The 22,190-nt window shown below is 40.9% G+C and overlaps 1 protein-coding gene across 4 annotated transcripts in view; it reads left to right on the top strand.

Annotated features, from left to right (window-relative positions):
* Positions 1–22,190, top strand: part of LOC134534884 (SH3 and multiple ankyrin repeat domains protein 1) — a 476,867-nt gene that overhangs the window by 32,214 nt on the left and 422,463 nt on the right. The window contains exon 1 of one of the 4 annotated variants that reach the window (XM_063373549.1): positions 20,428–20,466. The exons of the other annotated variants lie outside the window; for them this stretch is intronic. The gene's annotated coding sequence lies outside the window, so the exon portion shown is untranslated. Of the gene's footprint in view, positions 1–20,427; positions 20,467–22,190 lie in introns of those variants that run through there. 4 annotated transcript variants of the gene reach the window in all.

Here is a 22,190-nt window from a genome sequence, read left to right as displayed (position 1 = left end):
GTCAGCAGTATGTTAACGGTAATTACTTCGTTCCTTTCAAGTTGATAGGGCCGTTAATATCTCCCGACGGTAATGCAGTTGACGACCGTTCGCGACCCTTCGCCACGCAGGCCTCGTGAAGTAATGGATGGACGGCTTCGTTCCGATATTGTTTCTATAGTCGTGTCTTGTGTTTAGATTGCAGTACAGAGTGAAACGGCGCCCACTCTATCCAGACTTATACTTCCCAGCTTGTAGAAGTTATAATTCGGAATTTGTAAAGCACCAATAATCATCATTAATTTTAGAATATTTTTAATTTTACCTATTTGTTGATTTTTCTAAGGCCATACAATTTTGATAGTTTTATTTCAGTTGGTTAGGTATATTATGAAAGAAACGAATTTCGATTCTAATCACCAATTATTATTTTACTGGAAAAACAATCTGTAGCAGACGGTCACTATTAATAACAAGGAATTTCATTTATTAACTCCCATCGGCAAAAAAGGGCCAAACGTTTTAACATTAAAATATATAAAAAAATTAACAACTTAAAGGGTTGAAACCAAGATGGTGTATTTCTGTTATGTTTCCTTAGAAGATAGAATTCAATATTATCAGATGATGCTCTTGAATAAGTAAACAATCGCACCATTTAGACGGTACCAATGTCGATGTCTTTTCGTTGTGTAGAGTGGGGTAGACATGATTGGCTCAGCACTTCTTATTGGTTCATTTCCTCAGTATCGTCCAAGGTGTGTACGGATAACTAGTCTTTGAAGTGAAATGTTTCAATGTTGGAGTCAGATCTGGCCTAATTATAACACTACAAGTCTGCAAGCCAAACAACTATATTCCTTTGTAACTAAAGAAAAAAAATGTAGAAGTTTCATAAAAAAAAAACCTACAAACAAGCACTTTCAGTTCGAGTGCAGGTTTACATTACACAAGATGTTTCAACAAGAAATTTTTCACTCGCGTTTCATAAAGTTTCTGTTAACCTTCGTGGTCTCGTTTCATACCTTCTACTCTTAACATGAATGTAGGATACTTTACAAGTAAAATTTGCAAGCTTAATGTGGAAGTAAATTAGATGAAATATTAACTGGCACTGACGAAGATGACGATATTGAGGTTGGAGGAATATGGTGTTTCAGGCACAGTATTAATATGAACTTTTGCGTCTTTGCGATCATATTTTAAGATAACGAAAGTTTATGATTTAACTGAATTATTCAAAAGGCTTTTTAAAAATATAGGACACAATCTGGAACAACAAACAATAAGTCGTAAAACTCTGTTCAATTACACTTATGTTGTCACCTTAATTTACATGTACTGTGTTAGTGTTTTTGGTATATAATTTCCGCTTTAATAACACTTCGTAATAACTTTACCATAATTAAAAAGTTGTTTTTACTTGACCACCACGCAAGTTAGAAGAGATAATAAACTGCCTCAAAATTGAGCAAAAGGCGAATGTAGATATTACTAGTGAACACTCATCGAGAAAGGTCCTGGCTAAATCATCTGTTGACCACAGCATCTTACATTTACAACTCGCTCAAAAAATCGAGCCATCGGAATATTGTAACTGTAGTTACATAACAATGCAAGACGCGCATCAAGTAACAAGCAGGAATGGTTCACAAATTTCCTTTACCTCCATGGTGCAGTTTCATCAAATTCCATGAACGGTATTCAGTTCCAACGTAATGGTCTTCCTCTAGTGCCCTAGTACATTCTATCTTTTCTCGTTATCCATTTTTTGTTGCGTTTATTTGTGAGTCAGAAACGAAACCTGCCACGATCTCCTAACTGGGCTGTATGTCACGTAAAATAATTTATTATTGTCGCTGTTCCTTTTTATACATATTGATTGAAATTAGTATTTTATTCGAAATGCGCCATAGTTTGGCGGGAAAAGCACAGTGGGCAAAAAAAAAAAAAAGAGTGGGAAGAGGTAATTGCGGGTTTCGGGACATCGGGACGTTTCGGTGCGAAAATTCAACTTTCCACGTTGGCGGAATCCCGACACCTCGCCGCGTTTACCCGCGAGAGGCTTTTTTTTCGGCGAAAATCCGACCTCAACCTTTAAAAAATTTAACATGAAATTTGACTTGTGATTTTTTGTACGCCTAAAATTTACTCTGAAAACACGCGTTTTAGCCATTTTCACTCTTTTAAAAAATACATTTTAAAAACTCTTAATCCGAAATCGAAAGTACTTTTCGGTCCTCAGCGAACTCTTAAATGCTTTTCGTGAACGGACCCCACTCGGATATCTCGAGTAGTTTTGAAATCGCGTTTTGTTTTTCCTGTAGCTCTGCGCACCGTGTGTGTGCCCGGTCAGACGGGGGCCCTAGGTGTCCATGTCAGAGGGAGGCCGGCGAGTGTTGGTGGCCGGCGCGAGTCTCGAGGAACTAGGCTGGGCGTCGGGACGCACGTCGAGAAGCGACGAGCCGAGTTCCCCGCCGCGGGGGGGGGGGGGGGAGGGGGGAGGAGCGCTCGATCGGACGCGCTCTCTTTGTCGGCCGGACGCGCACTTTAGCGCGCGAGCGGGAAGGGAGCGCTAGTAGTTCCGCAACTTGGATCGAGAGCGCGCATCGGCGCGACATGGACCTCCGCGCGCCAGCCCGCACGCGCTGACGTCCGTCGCACGAGGGAAGCCTTTAGATGTACATCAAGTTCTGTCCCTGCCCGAACACGCCCGAATATTCACCTTCGGCCAACCTCGGGTTTATATATATATATATATATATATATATATATATATATATATATATATATATATATATATATTTCCCTGTTTATTTTAATGTAGCTATACTAACCTAACCGACCGTCCATGGTGTTTTAAAAGTGTTTTAATGTAGCTAACCTAACCGACCACTTTTAATATTTGAATTCATTTTTCCTGCGCGATTTTTTTCCTAACCTAACTAAAACTAAGTGTATTTTGTAGGGGTCCGGGTTAGGGAGGGACCTAGGTGCGTCTCAGGCCGAAGCCTATACGCCTAGTCATGCTGGGATTAGCCATGCAGGGAGAGGGTCGCATGCATCATGTGCTAGGAGTGGATTGGCCAGCCATGGCAGCGATTGGCGCCATGGCTAACTCCCCTCACTCTTAAATCTAGACTATAACTAGAGATAGGTTGGGCCCAGGTAAAACCTGCATAGACACAGGGGAAAACCCTGGGCACATTCATGCGGGATGCAAATTGGCATGCATTACGTGTAGGAATTTACAGGAGACAGAGGATGGTCTGGATGAAGTGTTGGACAGAGTAGAAAAGAGTCTACCATGCGGGGGTTGGGCACTTGGACTCGTGGTCCGCTTTACTAATTTTCCAGTACTGGATTTAGTGACCAGGGACGCAAGCGCCCCTGGTGGTGAGTGGTTGCACTGACCACTCACTCCGCCGCCAGTCAGCACCTAAAAAACTAAGACAGAAAACAGATAAATGACTTACAAACTAGGCATTTCGTTACGAAATATGCAAACACCCAACTCATGGATGGACGTGCAAAAATAAAACAAATCCCGAGGTTGGCTGAAGGTGAATATTCGGGCGTGTTCGGGCAGGGACAGAGCTTGATGTAGTCTACATCTTAGGCTTTTCGTCGCACGACGGAAGCGTCCAGTGTCCCGGGCTGACGGGGTGCCGGTGCTTCTGGCGCGGGGTCTCCTGTGGTCGTCGTGCATGCGGGAAACTTGACATGTTCGAGCGGTAACAATGAAATTTTCTGTTAAGGTGTAAAGTCCGTTTAGTTCTTTTCAAGAATCTGCACCTGTTGTTTAATGCCTAAATTTTTTTGACGTGACGTCTAATAAATCGGCGAACGTCGGCTGCACGCACGAAAAAGGATGACTCATTGTCCCGTTACGCACATTGTCCCGTTACGCTCATTGTACGCTTGCGCCGCATCTATCTCTCTTCCACTCGATTGGAACAACCATCGATTTGACTTTTTCGAGGCACATTAAACTTGTGACACTCCCATTCGTTTCCTACTTTTCCTATCATCGTCCTATCCTTAACAGAATAACACAGATTGGAAGAAGTTAAATGGCAAACGTGTACAAAAGTTATAGTTAAAATAATATGTTCGTTAAAGTAATAAACATATTTGAATTAATGAGTGCAAATAAAAGTAAATTTATCAATTAAATTGTAGATTTCGTTTCACTCCTTCTTTGTATCCATACAAAATAGTGATAATTCAATAAAATTGATTAAATTTTATTCATAAAAGTATGCAATCATTTCATCAATGTTTTCTTATGACGTTGTCACGTTAAACTATCGTCCGTAAACTGACGTTACAGACAACCAATTTTTTTTATGAAAACACACGTTCTAGCTATTTTTAACTCTTCTAAATAAAAAAAGTTTAAAAATGAAATATGTTAACAGAACAACCACTAATCCGACCTCACCTTTTTTTTTATATAATTATTTTCGTAAACAAACATTACTCGGATATCATTGAAAAATTTTGTGGTCGCCTGATTTCTCCTGAAGCTCTGTGCCAATGCAGGCGGTGCCTTAAACTCAGACTTGCATTGCAGCTCGCGTATTCAAAATACTGGTATCACGCGCATAGCTTCAGCTGAAGAGCTTTCTTTGTTACGATTTTTTTTTTTGCTAGCTGCGCGGTTTCATATAGTGTGAAAAAAAAATTACTGCAATGACTGAATGTTGCCCGGCGGAAGATTTCACTCCCCGTTGTGGGAGCGAGAACGGGGTAATGATAAATAGCAAATTAAAAAATTGAAATAGAAAATGTTTTGATGGAACAGTTGATGAGTTTTTGTTCTTCATCCGCAGCTTTTTTTTTTAGAACTTTCACTTCCGCCTACCCGAGCCTGACTACCAACCCGGAAACAGTGTCGGCGAATTAGTGAAACAGCGTCTTTAATTTGATACGGCAATGGTTGTGCTTTTATTAAATCAAAGAATGATCGGTGATTATCGGACGTCGCGGCTTTTTAGAACGGAAGGGAGAAAAAAAAAATTGGAAAACATGGTTTTCACACACTAGAAACGTATCTAAATTTACCCTGAATGGATGCTTTCATAATTCTTAATAGTTTGTGAAAAATAATAGTTAATAACTTACCTACTTGGACGTCGCGGCTTCGTGAAAATGAAAAGTAAATAAAAACCGAAAATGTGTTTTTAAAGTACTAGAGACGTCCCTAAATTTACCCTGAAAAAAATGGTTTTTTTAATTCCTTCTGGTTCGTGAATAATAACATTACATAACTTAGTAGTGTACTAATGTATTTCCGGCGCCAGGCTTCAGGCTGGAGGCGCCGGTGCCGGGGTTCAGGAAGTGGATTCTGACGTCACGGTGGCCATCTTGTATGACCTTGACCTTTGACCTTGATCTTCAAATTTAGCCAAAAATTTTCCCAAATTTTCCAGTTTTTTTGGAGAAAAAAAGGTTCCTATAAAAATTCTTAAAAAAAAATGACATGAAAATTACCTTATTTCTAGGGAAAATTCCCTTTTTGAGGGAAAATTTCCCGTTTTAGTCCTCAAAGATTCAAAAATGCTGACTTCGGTAAACCTCAAAAGGCTTTTGCTTTAGAAAGAACCAAATGGTTTGAATTCCCCGACGACAAGCCGCCCCTAAGCCACCGATGTCTTGACCTTGACCATTAATTTCAAATCTTTAATTTCTGACCAAAAACTTCCGAAAAACTTCCAAATAAAATATACAAAAAATTGCTTACGTCAAATGTTTAGTTACTTAATCGATTTCTGCCCTTCTTTCGATTCCAAACGAGAGTAAACATGTAATTTATTGTTCATATATTTAAGAAATTATTTAAAAAAAATTAAAAGTAATACAAATATGCATTAATTACAAGCAGGTTGGTTACGGAAAAAAAAATAAAAGGATTGTTAAGGAAGAAGAGTTGGACAGTGTAGAAAGGAGTCTACCATGCGGGGGGTTTAGGCGTTTGGACTTTATGCCCGCATTGCGTTTTGGGGGGGGGGGGGGGGCGGCGCTGGTTCTTTCGGGTTGCGACTTCGTGTCGTTATCCCGCCGGGCCGCCGGCCAGCCTGAAGCTAGGGGGCGACCCGTGGCGGCCGCGTGTGTGGACGGCAGCACAGCGGCTGGTGATGGAGGGGGGGTGGTGGTTGCGGGCCACCTCGGTGACGTCACGGAACTGGTTTACCGGGTCGACGCGCCCCGGGCGCCGCCGCCGAACAACTAACTCTCCGGGCAACCACGTGGAAAACAGTTACGTGCGCGGAAATGAAACTCTCCAGCGCGAACATTAGCAAAAACCATCGGTGACGGCGCGGTGGTGTGTTACTTCGGGTCGTGACCCCCCCCCCCCCCTCCGGCTCACCCTTTCCTGGAATTAAGAAGCCCTTCACTGAGGGTCCCCCGAAACTGTGCTTTGCAAAACCCGTGACCGTGAAACGAGGTCTGATAAACACAAAACGTCAAAACTTTCGGTAAATTTTTGTAATGTTTTCTTTTATAGGTGTAGTCCAGGAATACGGGCAGTACACAACATGCAAGCACACCCCATCCAGCGATGACTCGCGTCGGTTAAATCCCCACGCGCAGAAACTGTAGGGTCGCGTGGACCCACATATTTGAGAATCCCACAGATTGGCGATGCAAGATGAGCTGTTAACAACACCAGCAGTCTCAACCGTGTGAGAAGCCGCGATGCGTCAGTGCGTTAGTGCCAACAGTAATGTAAGTTTTTTGAAGGCACGCCTACCCCCTCCTCGAAAAAAAATTTCCTGTATCCGCCCCTGACCGCAGTGGATTCAGAAGCCCAGTCGTTTTGTCCGTCGACGTGGGGCGTAGCCATGATTTGTGGAAGAAGGGGCCCGTAGCGTGTTGAATAAGAACGTATAATTTTTGTTCATAACCTTTTCTGTGTGGCGTCAGGGGAGTTATGGAATATCCTCCAGGGAAGAGTGGATATCCTTGATTTTTTTTTTTTTTTTTTTTTTAGTGCTTCTTCGAAATATGAAATTCTAAGATGAGATTTTTCACCTATGAAAGGATGATCCTTAAATTATGCACCACTGCTTAACATTTTTTTTTATGTTGTTATACGTGTTTAAAGACATGGCTACTCTTAAGTTTGCATACTTGGGTTATTAGAAGCATTATTATTGGGGGAAAAAATCATGGCCGCTCCCTGTTTACGTCTTTTTTTTTCCCCCGTTAACACCACGCAGCTAGCCAAGCGATTTACGACGTGACTTCATCCGTCCGTCAGAATATTTTTTTTTTGGGTCATTGCTGCCAACAATCCATGTTTTTCCTTCTCTGAGATTTATCTCGATGTTTACTATTTATGTCGTGTTCCTTCGTGTATCCTCGGAAAAATTCTGTCATGATTGAATTTTTCGGACGTGAGTATTAACAGCCGTTATGTTATTGTGAAAAACACGTGTACGACTGGTGGCATTTGACTAGCGCAAACAAACCATTCCTCTTAATATTATAAATGCGAAAGTGTGCTTTTCTGATTGTCTTTCTTTCACGCAGCGACGGAGCAACGGATAGACATGATATTTTTGCATACATACATACATATCATAGTTTTGGGTGTGTGCGTGTATGTTTGTGTATATATAAGTAAGGTCTGGCAGCTTCCAATCATTCTCTTGGCGAAACCCATCCGCTTAGTGAAGCTCGCGGCTACTAACGAATTGTATCGCCTTGAATTTGTATCGCTCCATCATTAGGTGCGTCTGTCACGTCTTGCCTAGGGATTACCTGCCTTCTCACAAAATGAAGCTGAAGATTGGCACTCGGTTTTGCTGATGCGTAGCCTTGATGCGCCGAGATTGTGCAATGAATGGGACTTTAAAAAATCATAATTTCCCTTTTTTTCAAGTGTGTGTCCTACAGACTTTAAACTCGGTAGTGATGTGCCTTATATATTGTGACGTGTTTAACCCGGGCAACGCCGCTCCGGGTACTTCAGCTAGTATAGACATAGTCCATCCTTCCGTCCGTCGAAAGTATATGTTTGCCAAACATTTGACTGCAGGTCTGTAGGCTATGGTAGTCTAGGTCTGGAGCTTACAGCCAGACTTGTAATCAACGCGTTTCTTTCGCGATGGATTTTCTTAAAACAAACCAGTAGTCTGTGTCACGAAACTTACCTCAAATCTGTTAGTTGTCAACAAGCAGTGCCAACTTTACGCATTTTTCTGCCATTTCTTGTTTTGCCATCAGTGTTCGTAAAATTCACGTGGTTGTAAGTGTTCGTAAACAAACATAATAAGTTGCTTTGCAAGTGACATTTGGGAAACGGACATCTTTGTTACTACTTTTGCGACCTGTCAGATTTAAAATGTGCCTATATGCCACCGACAATACGTAGTGGGGAAGTGTGTTGCAAGAAGAACGAGGCGTAAACCGAAAAGTTGCTGACCTCGCGTACATCAGAGGGGCCACCATAACCTTTTGATTTTGAATGTCTATTTAGGTATTTTGTAACAGTGGTAACAGTGGTTCTCGGGATATCTTTCACAACTATCCACCTAACACATTAGATATTTTTTTTTGTCCTGAGCTTGTTTCGCCTTCAAGATATTTGGAATAGTAGCCTAAGATAATTTGTTACCCTCATTTGATTTTGTTAATGTACGACTAAACCAAATAGTGCTATATGTTTCACAATCAATGCTATTTCAGTCAGGGGCATGGGTTCGTACGATAGGAGACCTGATTCGTGTCTTTAAGAGGGTGGTTTTTAAACCTTGCTAAGTTCGGCTTCTCGTCGTACCATAGAGGTAGTAATTTACGTGTTAGGTATATTAAAATCTGAAATGACATCACGACTAATTAACAGCACCTTCACCTTATGGAGAAAGGCCACCAGGGCAATGGGATCATACCTGCAGATAAGTTACTACAGATGGTAATGATAAAAATGAATGGACTACGTTGTAGGAAAGGTACACGGCATATACATAATATATAAATAAAAAAAATAATAATGGTTAATAATTTATTTCCTGTAATTGACCACTAAAATTCAAAATTTAAATTAAATGATAATAAATGGAACCAATGTTTCTAAATTGGTTTTAACTTGATTTGACTTGATTTAAGTAAATAAATTTTGCTGTCTAAATAGAAGTGGAAACTTTCTCCTAAGCAGTAAGAAGTCAAGACTTCACGTCCAAAGCAGTGCGGTTTTATTGCATTTAAAAAAATCTGCTATGAATAGAGGTGAATTTCCTACAAATTAGTTCACTGAACAAAGTCCACCGATTCGTTTGTGATTTCCGCTGATTTTTGCATTGAATTTTTCTGCATGAAGTACGCATTTCACTGATTTACCATTCAACGACATCAACGACAGCTAGTTTACAAAAAAATAATCATCTATTATAATTTCACTGATTAAAATTCCGGAATCATATTTAACGTGAGAATGCAGTGACACTTTTTAAAATGTTTATTTCCTCTTGGTTCAGATTAGCATGGACGTGCTTCGTGCGGAATTGGACGCCATTGTTGTTAAAACCGTACTTTTGTCAGAAACGTGCCTTCTTCAACCACAATCGCTGCGCTGTGATATTCCACCCGTGGCAAGCGTGCCGCACAATCAGCTGTTTGCCGTGAATTTACGTTCGCGTGTTTTCACTCGGCCGTCCTTGCACAGTCTTCTAAGCAACACTGTGCACTCTTAGAATACCGCAAAAGCGGTGTGCGATATTCCTGAATACTTACACAACCGCACCGCACAAAAGCATTCGTGTTCTTCGGGAATTTTTTCCTACGTCACGATATGGTTCTTGGTGTGGTATTTTTTAAGTAAAATTATTGATTTCTTATAAGTCGAGATTTCAGTTGTTTTGGTGATTTAGATACTACTTAGTCAAACTCCTGACACTTGTTTATTACTGCACGGAAGTCGCATGGAAAGGAAATGTGTAACCACGGTGCTGCCATCTGTGGCAGGTGGCGCGAACAGTAAAAGCCAAAGGAAAACTTTACAGCATTAACTGTTTGATGAATTTTAACAGGATGAGCAGTAATTTAAATAAAATTCATTGTTGAAAATCAGGTCCAAAACCGGGTTTTAGTAATTATTTTTATAGTCTTTTTAGCTTTTATCGTACCGTTTCATTATATAGTTTAAAAATTCTGACTGCAAATAGAATGATTCGATAATCTTAATTCTAGCGGCTGGTATGGAAACTACGTGTGATTCGTGTTCAGAAATTTAGTTGAAAACTCAATTTGCGTACATCTATCACGCTCTGCATTATTTTAAAAAATTCTACGTTAAATTTCGTGTCCTAGTTTCGAATTATAAGTGTATTTGCAACTAACGCACGAATCTGCTCGTTACCGAGGTTAGATTGTACACATCTCTGGCGAGGACTGGAAGACTCGGCTCACATGTTTTTTTTTGCGAAGTTTTATCATACGTGCTCTAATGTGGTGTAATCCAATAACTATAGCCACGATTATTTAGCGGATTCATTGGTTGGCGAAGTAAACTGCCGTGCAGAGGCGCACCCAGGAATTTTTTTTTTTGGAGAGGGGAGGGTTGAAGTTTAATTTTTATGAAGGAACACCGGGAAAATTTGGATTTCTAGGTGAAAATTGGTGCCATTTAAGAAGTTTTTGTATCTAATTATTGAATATACTGCTGGTAGAAAAAAGAATAATTTTTAGTACGGTACTAAATTTTTTTTTTAGACAAGAATCAAACAAAGATACCTTTATCAAACATAGGGTCTCGTCCGCTCAAAATCAGTATTATTTTATTACCATGAGAATCATAGCATGCATTAAAGTCCACATTCTGTGCAACTTAAATCACTGACAATGATGGTTTGCTTTTTACTACATTCACACACACAAATTAATTTCACTCTACGAGTAAAAACAAAGGGTATAAAATTCACACATATAATGTCTAGTTAAATCTGCAGAAAAACAGTCAAAAATTATGCAAATATTGAGATAAACGTAGCGCACAAACAATTCTTAGTTTTTATATAACACAAACTAATTTGTAAAAAACTTAAAGTAATTCACGGTAGCAGACTAGTAATACTAACACCATAATGTATACACTGGCGTGAAAACATCTCACAAACTTTGGTAGATTGAGCGCTGCCCATAGATCATCGTACCTATTTTGCTGGGACTGGAATGTTTTTACTTTGTCCATTCTAGATTTTTTCTTCACATTTTCTGAGGGGGTTTAAACCCCCAACCCCCCCCCTCCCCCTCCTGGGTGCGCCACTGCTGCCGTGTGCTAAGCGTTGAGGACTGGACCACAGTGCCCTTGACGACTTTGAGTCGGGTATAAACAAGGAGGAGAGGACGGTACCCAATCACGCGTAAAATCGCCAAAGGATGAGACCTTATTATCGATTAATGAATGAGCTCTCTAAAAATTCTTGACTTAACATAGAAAGTTGAGTTGAGACTAGCCTGGAATCGAAATAAAACCGCAAAATAATTGTGTGTCTGCCGATGACAGATCAAAAGCAATTGAACAGTTGTGCCACATTCAAGTCATCCAATACGAAAATGTCTCTCTCTTTCTCTATCTCTTGGACAGCAGCCGGTGAAGAAATGCCCAAGGTTCAAGACTTTTAGGGTCTTTATTTAGGAATTAAAAGATTATATTAACTTTAAAATCATCTTGCCAATTTTTAACTGTATACCAGCTTAAAAATCGGAAAGGTAAATAAATTAATCTTTTCAAAAAATATTGAATTTCAAATACCGTACGCTCTAAAAATAAAATTTCCGATCTAGTAATACAGTGTATTTAATTGGAAATACGTATTTAAAGTTAGTGGAATTCACTACAATATCAATAAGAAATCGCTGGCGGAAACTATGAACTCGATTCACTTAAAACTTGAATTGATTTTGAACTGAAATTCGCTTAATGTGCGTGGTTTTCAGTCGAATATTATAAGCTGTTGTAGTGGTTGGTTTCACATGATTATCCAAGTCGGTTGTAGCGAGGCGGCTAGCTGACGCGCGCGAGTTGTTGCGTGTCTGGTCTCGTCTTGTGTCACGTGTGCCCGGAAGTAGTCGCGGGACGACGCAGCAGCCAGGCTCTGCCCCTTCACCCCCCCCCCCCCGGGTCACGCGGCCCCGCGGCGTCGAGACGCGTTCCGGGCGACCGGAGCTCCTCCCCGCGCCCGGATCAATAGCGACTCCGGAGACGTTCCGACCGGGGCTGCAGGCGTTAGGCGGGGGCGATGCCCCCCCCCCCCCAACCTCTCCCTCGACTCCTTTTATCGTACCCCCTGCCCCCAACTGCCCCTGACATCCGTCAAATACTTTTCCACGTTGAGGCTGCCAATATACTAGAAGGTTTAAATAGCGGTGAAAATTTATCTTGTACAATGTAAATTGGATTAACGTTCATGAAAGTTAAGCACTTAAAAAAATCATCAAACTTTATTTTCTCCGCTTGATGTTTATTAATAGGGCCTACTGTGTGAAAACGGTATCGAAAAGAATAGCCCAATCAATTTTTTTTATTAACTACTGTTTACGCTGAATTACAACCTTAAAAAGTTTGTCCACAGATTTTAATCACTCTTTGGTTAGATACACAGTTTACTCTCTCCCCCACTGGATCTCGTCTCCACAGTCGCTCTCCCTACTGCCGGTCTCTTACCTCTGTCCGAACAGACTGCCTCGCACTACTCACTCGTCCGCCGCGCACACAACACATCCCTGGATGTTTCGCTCACCGTGTAATCACTCGCCCTCTTCTCTTCACTGCCTCGAGAGGCTGGCATCGCCAATTTTTTTTTATATCCCTCAGCCCCCTTCTGGAATGATCTCGCACCCCTTTCGAAGTGTCGCGTCATCAGGGTCGACTCGATACACGAAGCACACAGAAAAATGGCGTTCTAGTTACGCCACTTCACGCAGGTGTGGTTCTGGGAACGTGCCGAACTCTCCAGAGCCGCAGAGAGTTCTCCGGCCATAATGAGATAGCGCCGAGGATAAGTTGGTAAGGGGGGGGGGGGCGAAAGGGGTTAGTGAGCCACCGCGCTGTAGTTAATCCGATTAAGCGTGTAGCAGTGATGGACCGCGCCCACCCGTGGGATAACGGGCCAGCTGGCTGGCTAGCCTGTACCGCTGGCATGCTCCGTGGCATATATTTTCGGTTTTATCATCAATCGTAATTAAAATACACTTCTGTGTCTCGGTCGATTTTTGTACCAAACATCAGACTTTAAAATTGTGGCCAAACGTAAGTTTAAAAACATTGAATGTAAGTAACTAAAAAAAAAAAAATCAACGAACTTGAAAACATTTTAAGATAGTATTTTCAATGTTATAATTTCATCCGCGCTTATCTCGAAAGTTAAAGCTTGAAAGGCTTTTGACGGACCGAATTTTTGGGTGTTCTGATTAGCTTGAGGTCATGTGATTGACGGACGGACGGACGGACGGACGTGACGTAGCGTTGTGATTTCAACTTAAGACTACGGTGCCGTGGTCCCTTGGACGGTAAAGTCTTGGGGTTTCGTTCCCACTGACGTCGCGGATGAAATGTCAGCGGGCCTGTAAGCTCTCGGGTGGACTTCGCCTCGCAGTTATTCCAGTGAGTCCCGCCAGTCCCAGTGGTTTCTCGCCATCGCTCCTGGAAGATGCTGGGATGTTCCCTTTACCATGGACCATTCCGCGAAATGCCTGATCTGGAGCGTTGTTCGTTAGTGTCCCGAACGACCTCGCTGTCGAGATTAAAGGGCCCATGTAAAAATAAAATAAAATAAATTATTGGGCTTTTACTTGTAGTTTGTGCGATTCTTTTTACTTCTTTAGCAATATTACGAAATATTCGAAAACGTATTAAGTTAGGTTCTCAGTAATAGTTGGGCTATATTCGGGCGATGATATATCAATGGCTTTGAAAAATTTATGACTTGTAGCATTTGCAAAAGTGTTAAGGTTTTTAAGGAATGGTCTTGAGACGAGCCTTAGCTAAGCATCGAAGGACATAGGCACAAGCGTCGAAGGTAAAACGTAAGTTTGAGTTAAATAATGTCAAATGGGATGTACAGTAATAAAGTTTAGAAATGGACCAGGAGTCAGTGGTAAAATGTTATGGGCATGATTACGCTAATGTGTATGTACGATACAAAAATGGTGGATTTGGGGAAGTTTGAAAGGGTTCAAGGGTCACGGGTGCTAGTGTTAATATAAACATATGGAATGCTATAAACTTTTTGCATCAAATAGGTTGCATTAATAATGTGTGCAAATATATTAAGATTTTTTGTTAGTTTCGTCATATTTTGTATAGGCCTACGTTACACTGAGCCGATGTATCTGTTACATTGTACATTACCAGTTGTTGTGTACTAAGGTATTTTTAAATTTACCAATATTTAATAATTATTAAACACTGATATTGAATTGAATGAAATTGCATAGTATCTAGCTCACGACATATCCAACATGTTGAGCTGTCGACAATTTTGCACACAAATTAACTAAGAACTAATGGGAATAGCAATATCATAACGATGTGTTGAATTAATGCCAAATAATCAGTAAGCATTTGTACATTTATGGAGAGTGTGTCGATGTTCATACGTATATTGATTATTAGTTTGTATAAATTTACTATAATCACTATTATTAACTTTAACAGTGACGTTGTTAAAATGGTTAAAGTGTATTGATAAGAAAAGGGACATCGGGTGCTTTAATACTTACCGTATGATTTTTTTTACATTATACATGTAAATGTGTAATTTAACACGTAAATTTAAGACATATACTTGTGCAATCCAAGCGAGGCCTGTTTATCTAGAAACATTCCGGGAAAAATTACGCACATAAACGGTTCTTGTTTGTGAAAACTAAACTACGAAAGATGTTCATGTAATACTACTTTTTTTACAGTTAAAAGTACCCGAGAATTCATATATACATACATACTTACTGACACACATCAGTGCATAGTGCTGTATCGTCAGGAAAAGGAAAAAGCCTTAAAAAGGGGTCCTCTACCTTGTATTCCCTCCTTTGCGTGTGGACTGTGTGGTTTGTTCCGTTATAGCTGACGGCGGCAGTAGTATCGCGTGAGGGCTACATATGTCGGAACTGGTTCGCTTGCGTGAAGCTGGCGGTAGCGGTTGCCGAAAGGGTTTGGCCGTCTTTCATCTCACGCTGAAAGAAAGGTTTGTTTGCCTCAACAAAATATTTGTTTGTGTATGGTCAAATAATTCTATACAGGAAAAAAAATTTGTTGACCATGCAGAATACACGCAAAGAATTTTTTTTCTCGCAATAATGAATGAAATTATTGTTCACACGAAGAAATCAAACGAGTTTATATATGGTTTACAAAAAAAAATAGTAATAATTAATTTAAAGGTACAGAGCAGACTTAAGAGTTAACTAGACTTAAATCTTTAACCGCTCGCATGTGTTGTAAATAAGCGCGTTTTAAAGGAATCGGGAGTTGGATGATCACTTGTCAACTTATTTGCGAGTCGATATTCTTGTTCTCTTTTTTCCAGGGAGTACAGTGCAGTCTCTCGCGCATCGTAGCCTCTGCACGCAAGGCCGTCTTCGCTCTAAGTGCGAACGTGAGATAATGGGCCGTGACTGTATCATGGCATTGAATATATTCAATGATCATGATCTCCCGACTGCTTCACAGACTGAGGGGATCCCATGAACATAGTTTTAAAAGTCTTTGGTTCATGTATATAACGCTCTTGGACCTTATTGTCGCGAGTTTTGGGATTGACCTAGTTTGGTTCTTAATTTTTTTTTTAAATATGGGCTCGAATAGTAATTTAATTTTTGTTATACCAGACCCAAATTTGAGGTGAGAAATAGTGTGGGTACAATATTTAAAAAAAAAAGTGTTATTTTATAAAAAAAAAATAATGTGGTAGCAGTGTCTGCACTGATGTCAATGTAATTTTACACATAAATGTAAACTAAGATACCATTAAAAGTGTAAAATTACAACTGAAAAAAATGCAAATCAATTTTATTGACATTTAATATACTTACAAATTCTATGAAAATGTAACATTGTTCTTTAAAAGCATATATAAATTTTTAAATATCAATTCTGTTAGTTTGTTGTGTACGTAAAAAGCTATTTACAAAATTATCACTATTTAATAATTATTTAAAATATAATATTGAATTGAGTAAACTGGCGGATTATCTAGCTCACGACATATCCAACGCGTTGAGCTTTCGACTATTATTGTATACACTAATAAATTAAGAACTGATAGGAACAACACTAGCATAACGATCATGTTGAACTAATGCCATACAAACAATTAGCATTTTTACATTATTGAGACTGTGTCAATATGCATATGTGTTTTTTTTTTCAATTATTATTCTGTGGAAATTTACTGTGATCACATTTGTTAACGTTAATATTGACCGTATTAAAATGGCTAAAGTGTAATGATAAGAAAAATGGAACATTGGGTGGTTTAATACTTACCGTATGGTCATATTTTTAATCAGACATGGAAATGTGAAATTTTAACACAGACATATCTAGTGCAATTAAACCGAAGGCTAGTTTTTTCTAGACACATTCGGGAAAACATTACATACGATACTTGTTTTAAAAACTAAACGACGAAAGTGTAAAACTGCAAAATATTGGTTCATGCAATATCACTTATTTACAGTGATAGTGCTAAATAATATGCATATATGTGTATACACACACATATTTAACATACACAAACATACTTAGCATCACATACTGTACAGGCAGCTTTTATACACGCTCACCGTACAGGCAGTTTTGTTCTTAGTGGCGTCCAGTGTAGGGCGGGGTGAAGTGAAGAGAAACCGACAGAACGCAGAAACGTGGTCTGATGGAAGGTGTGGGGTGTACTCAATCATAACTCTCACAATTCGAAAGACCGAGCTAAATTCTGTCATAACAGTTCGAGTGAAAGTTAATAATGTCGAGCGACCCAGCGGCTAAACGATGGTCGAATGAAGGTAATGGTTTTTTTGTCCCCCTCACTGGTAGATTTCACTCACGTATATATTCTTAAAGTTTATTTTCGTGTGTTTCGGGTTGGGTGTGATCAGATCACTCGCCTAACTAACTCTTGAAGGCGATGAGGGTTTGATTCCCTTCGGAGGTCAAACCCGGACCTTACCGCAGGTGGAAAACGTGAAGACTGCACTAAACAAACAGGAACTAGAAAATACATAAATTGAATATTTAAAAAAAAAAATGAAATGGTGGCATACTAAACTGATGGAATTGAAAGGAAAATACTTGAATTTGATGCACGACTTTTTTTATTGACGCTCAAAAACAACAAGAGAAGAGGAGGAAACGGCATTTTCTGCCACTTGGTACACATGTTTTTCTTTGAGAATTAAAGTTGTAGTCATTATATAAGTAGGTATACGATGTGCTGTGCAGAAACTACTTAAAAATAATTTTGTTGACCAGAGTATTTGTAGTACCACCAATTGTTTGATTCTTATAAGTGTTTTTACTGAACTCAGATAGATCGTTGACAAAATGAACTTTTTTTTTATTTATCGAATGTTTGTAATATATAAAACACTTAACTTGGGATCACCGCGGAATTGCAATCCCCCTAGTTATAACGTTATAAGTTTTTGTTCTTATTCTGCGGGACTGGTTTGAAGTTCTGCCCTCGGAGGTCCGGCTCGTGTTGTACGTGGTGGGTTCTGCTCGCACGACCGCGAATGGTCGGACGAAGGCCGTTCAGCCTCGTGAACTCGTGTCACCTGTGGAGGGGGTGAGGGGTTGAGAGGGGAAGGGGGGTAGACGTATTGTGTCGATCCCGGAGCGCCGCTAGCTGGCTCACACACACACCGCGAGAGCTCGCGAGGGTCGGTCGATTGCTCCGTGCGCCCGTGCCTGGCCCAATTCACTTTAATGGCCCAATTTACTTGCACGCCTAAATGAATGAAGTGGAGGGGTTTTTAACTGTTTCCGTGGCACACCCCTCTCCCCCTGCTTCATCCTTCTTCTTCTTGTAACACTAAGGCCGGGTTTATAAACTCCGCAAGGATCGAAACTACCTAACCATCGCAGAAATCCCTTATGAAGAACGAAACACTCAAAAGACCCCGCCATCAAATATGAAAGGCGGAAACGCAACTCTGAACCAATGAAGTTGAACGTCAATTAAAATATAAAGTTGTGCGTCAATTTTCGTAAGAAATACTCAGTACAATCTCGAAAGAAGTGTTTTTTGTAAATGCAGAAATAACCATAGCCATGTGCTGTTCAAAGTTAGAATATATATTGCTTGTAGCATTACAAACTATTTCTTGGCAACTGGTTTTGAAAGGAACTTTTATAAAAATTTATTTGCAGGGAGAATTCAAACGGTGAACAAGCCAATTTAAGCTCTGATGCCAAATTTCACCTGACCGAGAAAGTAAAATATAATTAATTCTCTGGATGGAATTTAGTCGGAAAAAAATTATAGCACAGCACAGACGAACATATTGGATTGACGAGTCAAGTGTTGAAACAAGAACAGTTGAATGGAGAAAACCAACCACCCTGGACAACTCTGTGACGCATAGACGAACACAGCGATGAAACTGAAACGGACAATCCGGACGACACAGGGACTATGGGGTTTCTAATTGCGTGGTGCGATTGTTCACACTCGCTTGCTTGGGAGTTCGCAAAACCTCGTGAGAGCTTGCACGCGTCCCAGTGGCTGCTCGGGAAATGACTGGACATTATTTTCAATCAAGTCCTCGTCAATTACGACAGCACAGTCGCATCCGGTTCTTTGTTACTACTCTTGCCTGCCCGCCGCGTGCGTGGAATTAACTGCCTTCCATTCCAACTGCCCCCCCCCCCCCTCTTCTTCCTTCCCATTCCTCACATTGTCAGCGAGGCGGGGCCAGTGTAAACGAAAGTAGTACGTGTAGTATTGTTACGAGTGGGAAATACAGATTCGGAAAGGATGTCCCAATTACTAGCAGTTTTATTTATCAGTTAATATTTACACTATTAAATAAATTACAGTGATTTTAATATCTTTCGAAAATTAAATCACTCTGTTGTTAGGTTCACAATTTAACTCCCCCCACTGGAGCTCGGCTCCACGGTGTCTCTCTACTGCTCGTTTCTCACCGAGCACCTCTGTCTCAACACACTGCCTCGCACCACTCTCTCGCAGGGCCCTCCAACTCGAATAGGGCAACGAATTCCTTACCGAATAATTCCGAGGATTCGGTCTAACATGCTGAAAACGTTGTAATATAAAAAAATGACCATTATTTTAATAAAAATGTACTACAGAAAGTAAGAAAATTGTGTAATGTAATTAAAACGTGTACAACTTGTTTAATTATTGTATTTTAATATCATTTAATAAATAATTTTATCATGATGGTGCCAGCGATGACAATACAAATTTTATTTATTTAGTGTGTTTAGCAGTTGGCACAATTGGGGTCCGTACTTCGGATATGTTCGGCAAACAAATGAGCTCGATAAGGTTCGCTCGTAATAACATTGAGTTAAAACTCTTATCTCCGCCGCGCACACAACACAGTCCCAATCGCTCCCCGTCCTCGCACACGAAGCCCGTCGCTCGCCCTCCGCCGTCGTTCGCATGTCAAACCACCATGGCTAGCGGTAGCAACGTATTCGGTGTCGTCTAAACACTCGGACACTATCCGACGACTTCCGAGTTCCGTCAGTTTATCCAGGAGTGTTCTTCTGTTCTTGAGGCGGGATGTTAAGTGCGTTGCTCGCTGGTTATTCTAGCGCGGAATCGCCTCTAGGCGCAAGGCTACGAGCTGGCGCGCAGTCTTCTCGTCGTGCATTAGGGCAAGTGCGACATTTTGAGTGGTAACCGTGACATGATACGGCGGAGAAATGAAGATAAGAGGTGTGATGCAAGTCCCTTGGGTGCTTTCCAAGAACCTGTTGGGTGTTCTGAAAGCATGCGTTTCAGCAATGTTCCCTCTTCTAAAACTGCAGTTAGGCAAACTAGATTCGGGAACAGAGCTAATATGCCCCCTCAGCGTCTTCTTTTAGTAGACAGACCCCACTCGGGTATGGTGAGCAGTTTTGAAATCACTTTTTTTTTCCTTCCGCGGAGCTGTGCAAGCCGTGTGTGTTTGTGTGTGTGTTTGTGTGTGTGTGTGTCCGGGCAGGCATTATGTCCACCGGCAGGAACATGAAACGGGCTGAGCGGCATCGCGACCATGCTGACGACGTACTCGGAATGTTTTTCGCTGCGCGCAGTTGGGGTGGAGCGCGCCGCCGCCTGAAGTATGTTGATTGTTTGCATGTTCGTGCACGAGTTTGTGTTTCCCCCCCCCCCTCCTCCTTCCCCCCCCCCCACACTCCCCAACACTGAGTTTTTTATAACTAGATCCTTGGCTGGACGCGCCTCCCGTCGCTTGTGACCAATGCCGCTGTGTGTTTCGCCGTGTCGCTCCGTGCCGCCCGGGGTAAGCAGAGCCGTTACACGGTCCGTCGCACGCGCAACTCTGCCGCTGCCGTTCCGTAAACAACTTCGCGCGTTGCTGCCGACAAGGGCGCGAGCTCGACATCACCCGGGTCGCGTCGGAATGACCCTCAGTACAGTCAAGGAGTGGTCGTGCGTGCATTTTAACCCGTGCTCCGGCCTCTTTGGATCAGAAACACTCCAAATCGAAAGAGTATATTTTTTGAAATTTTTAAAAATTTGATTGTTACTTCTTGTCGGGGGATGGGGGGAGGATGGAGGGAGGCGGTCGACCACCGGCGAATTTTCCACTATGCCCCGGGTACCCATGGATACACAAAACGCATAGTTATTGCACATAGCTCGAAAGTAGCGGTTTCCTGCCCCCTAAAAGACCCTCTCACCCTCTCTTCAGGTTATAGTCATAAAAGTATTGTATTGTCATCCGGATTGCATACACTTGCAAAGTCTCAAGTCGATACAGTTAGAAGTAGGTTAAAATCTACTTTCAAGATTTGATTACATAGTTACAAGGGAAGCTAATAAAAGCATGTTTAAAAGAAAATATCGTCTCGTTCGTAATTATTTATAGAACCTAAACTTTTAAACATTTTGACGCCATGTTTGTTTCAAAACAACCTAATTTTTCATTTCTTTCAAGCTGCTCTCGTGTTCTAGAGAGATAAAATGTGTACAAGTTTTTAAGTCTAATCATAATCTTTTAAACACGAAAAGTCTCATAAAAATCGGTCAAGTAGTTTTTGCGTGATGCTCGAACAAACTAAGACTTGACGGACGCACGAAACGATATTGCGTTTTCAAATTCCAGGTGGCGCCATCTATTGAGGAAATTCAAATTTAAACTGTTATTAGCGCCGTTAGTTCGCTAGCCGCCGCGAGCTTCACTAAGCGGACGGGTCTCGCCGAGGAGAAGGTTAGGAATTATCTATGCCAAAATGTGGTTTTTATGTAATATCTCCGGCGCCCGTTATTGTAGCGAGATAAAATATATACAGGTTTTTAAAGTCAAAGAATAAGCTTTTAAACACAAAAAGGTTCATTAAAATCGGACCTGTAGTTTTTGCTTAATGCTCGAACAAACTAAAACAGACAACTGCTCCCTGATGATGGCGACTGCGATGTCGACCGAAACGTCGGTGAATTATTCGCCAAGGACACGGCTACAACCCAGAAGCCAAGCTACTTCAGACAACGGCCGTGAAAGCCAGCGAACATTATTAACTGTTTGGACAAGTTAAAAATTTAAACTATTTTTTACCCTGGTTACCCGATAGGTCTACAGTTTAACTGGAAGACTGTGAGCCAATGAGAATCTCTTCAATCAAAGAAGCAACGAATCCAAGGAGTCTCGGTTAAGAGGGATTAGGTCTCGCCATCATCTAATTTAAGATATTTTGATACTGCTTCCAACTAAGCTTCGGTGCTATTATTTTTTCTGCTTGGCATAGAACTTAGCTTTGGCTGCTTTTTGAAGTCAACACCTGTGAACTGGACAGTTGTAGTCGCCCGCGCGACATAATGAGTTATTTCCTTGCGACGCTTACAGACTAGACCTTGTTAGTAAATATGTGGTTACAATCTAGGTATAGAAGGTCGGTGAAATATGATTTATACCTTGAAATTCCAGACATTGGGATAAATAGTTCAAAATTAGAATTACGTATAGAAAAAAAAAAGGATGGAAAAACCAAGATGACGGGGCTTAAT

This window comes from Bacillus rossius, chromosome 8 (genome assembly GCF_032445375.1).
Source record: "Bacillus rossius redtenbacheri isolate Brsri chromosome 8, Brsri_v3, whole genome shotgun sequence".
NCBI classification, from domain to species: Eukaryota; Metazoa; Arthropoda; class Insecta; order Phasmatodea; family Bacillidae; genus Bacillus; species Bacillus rossius.
The sequence above is the reverse complement of the archived record's forward strand: the minus strand, read 5'-3'. Positions and strand labels throughout refer to the sequence as shown.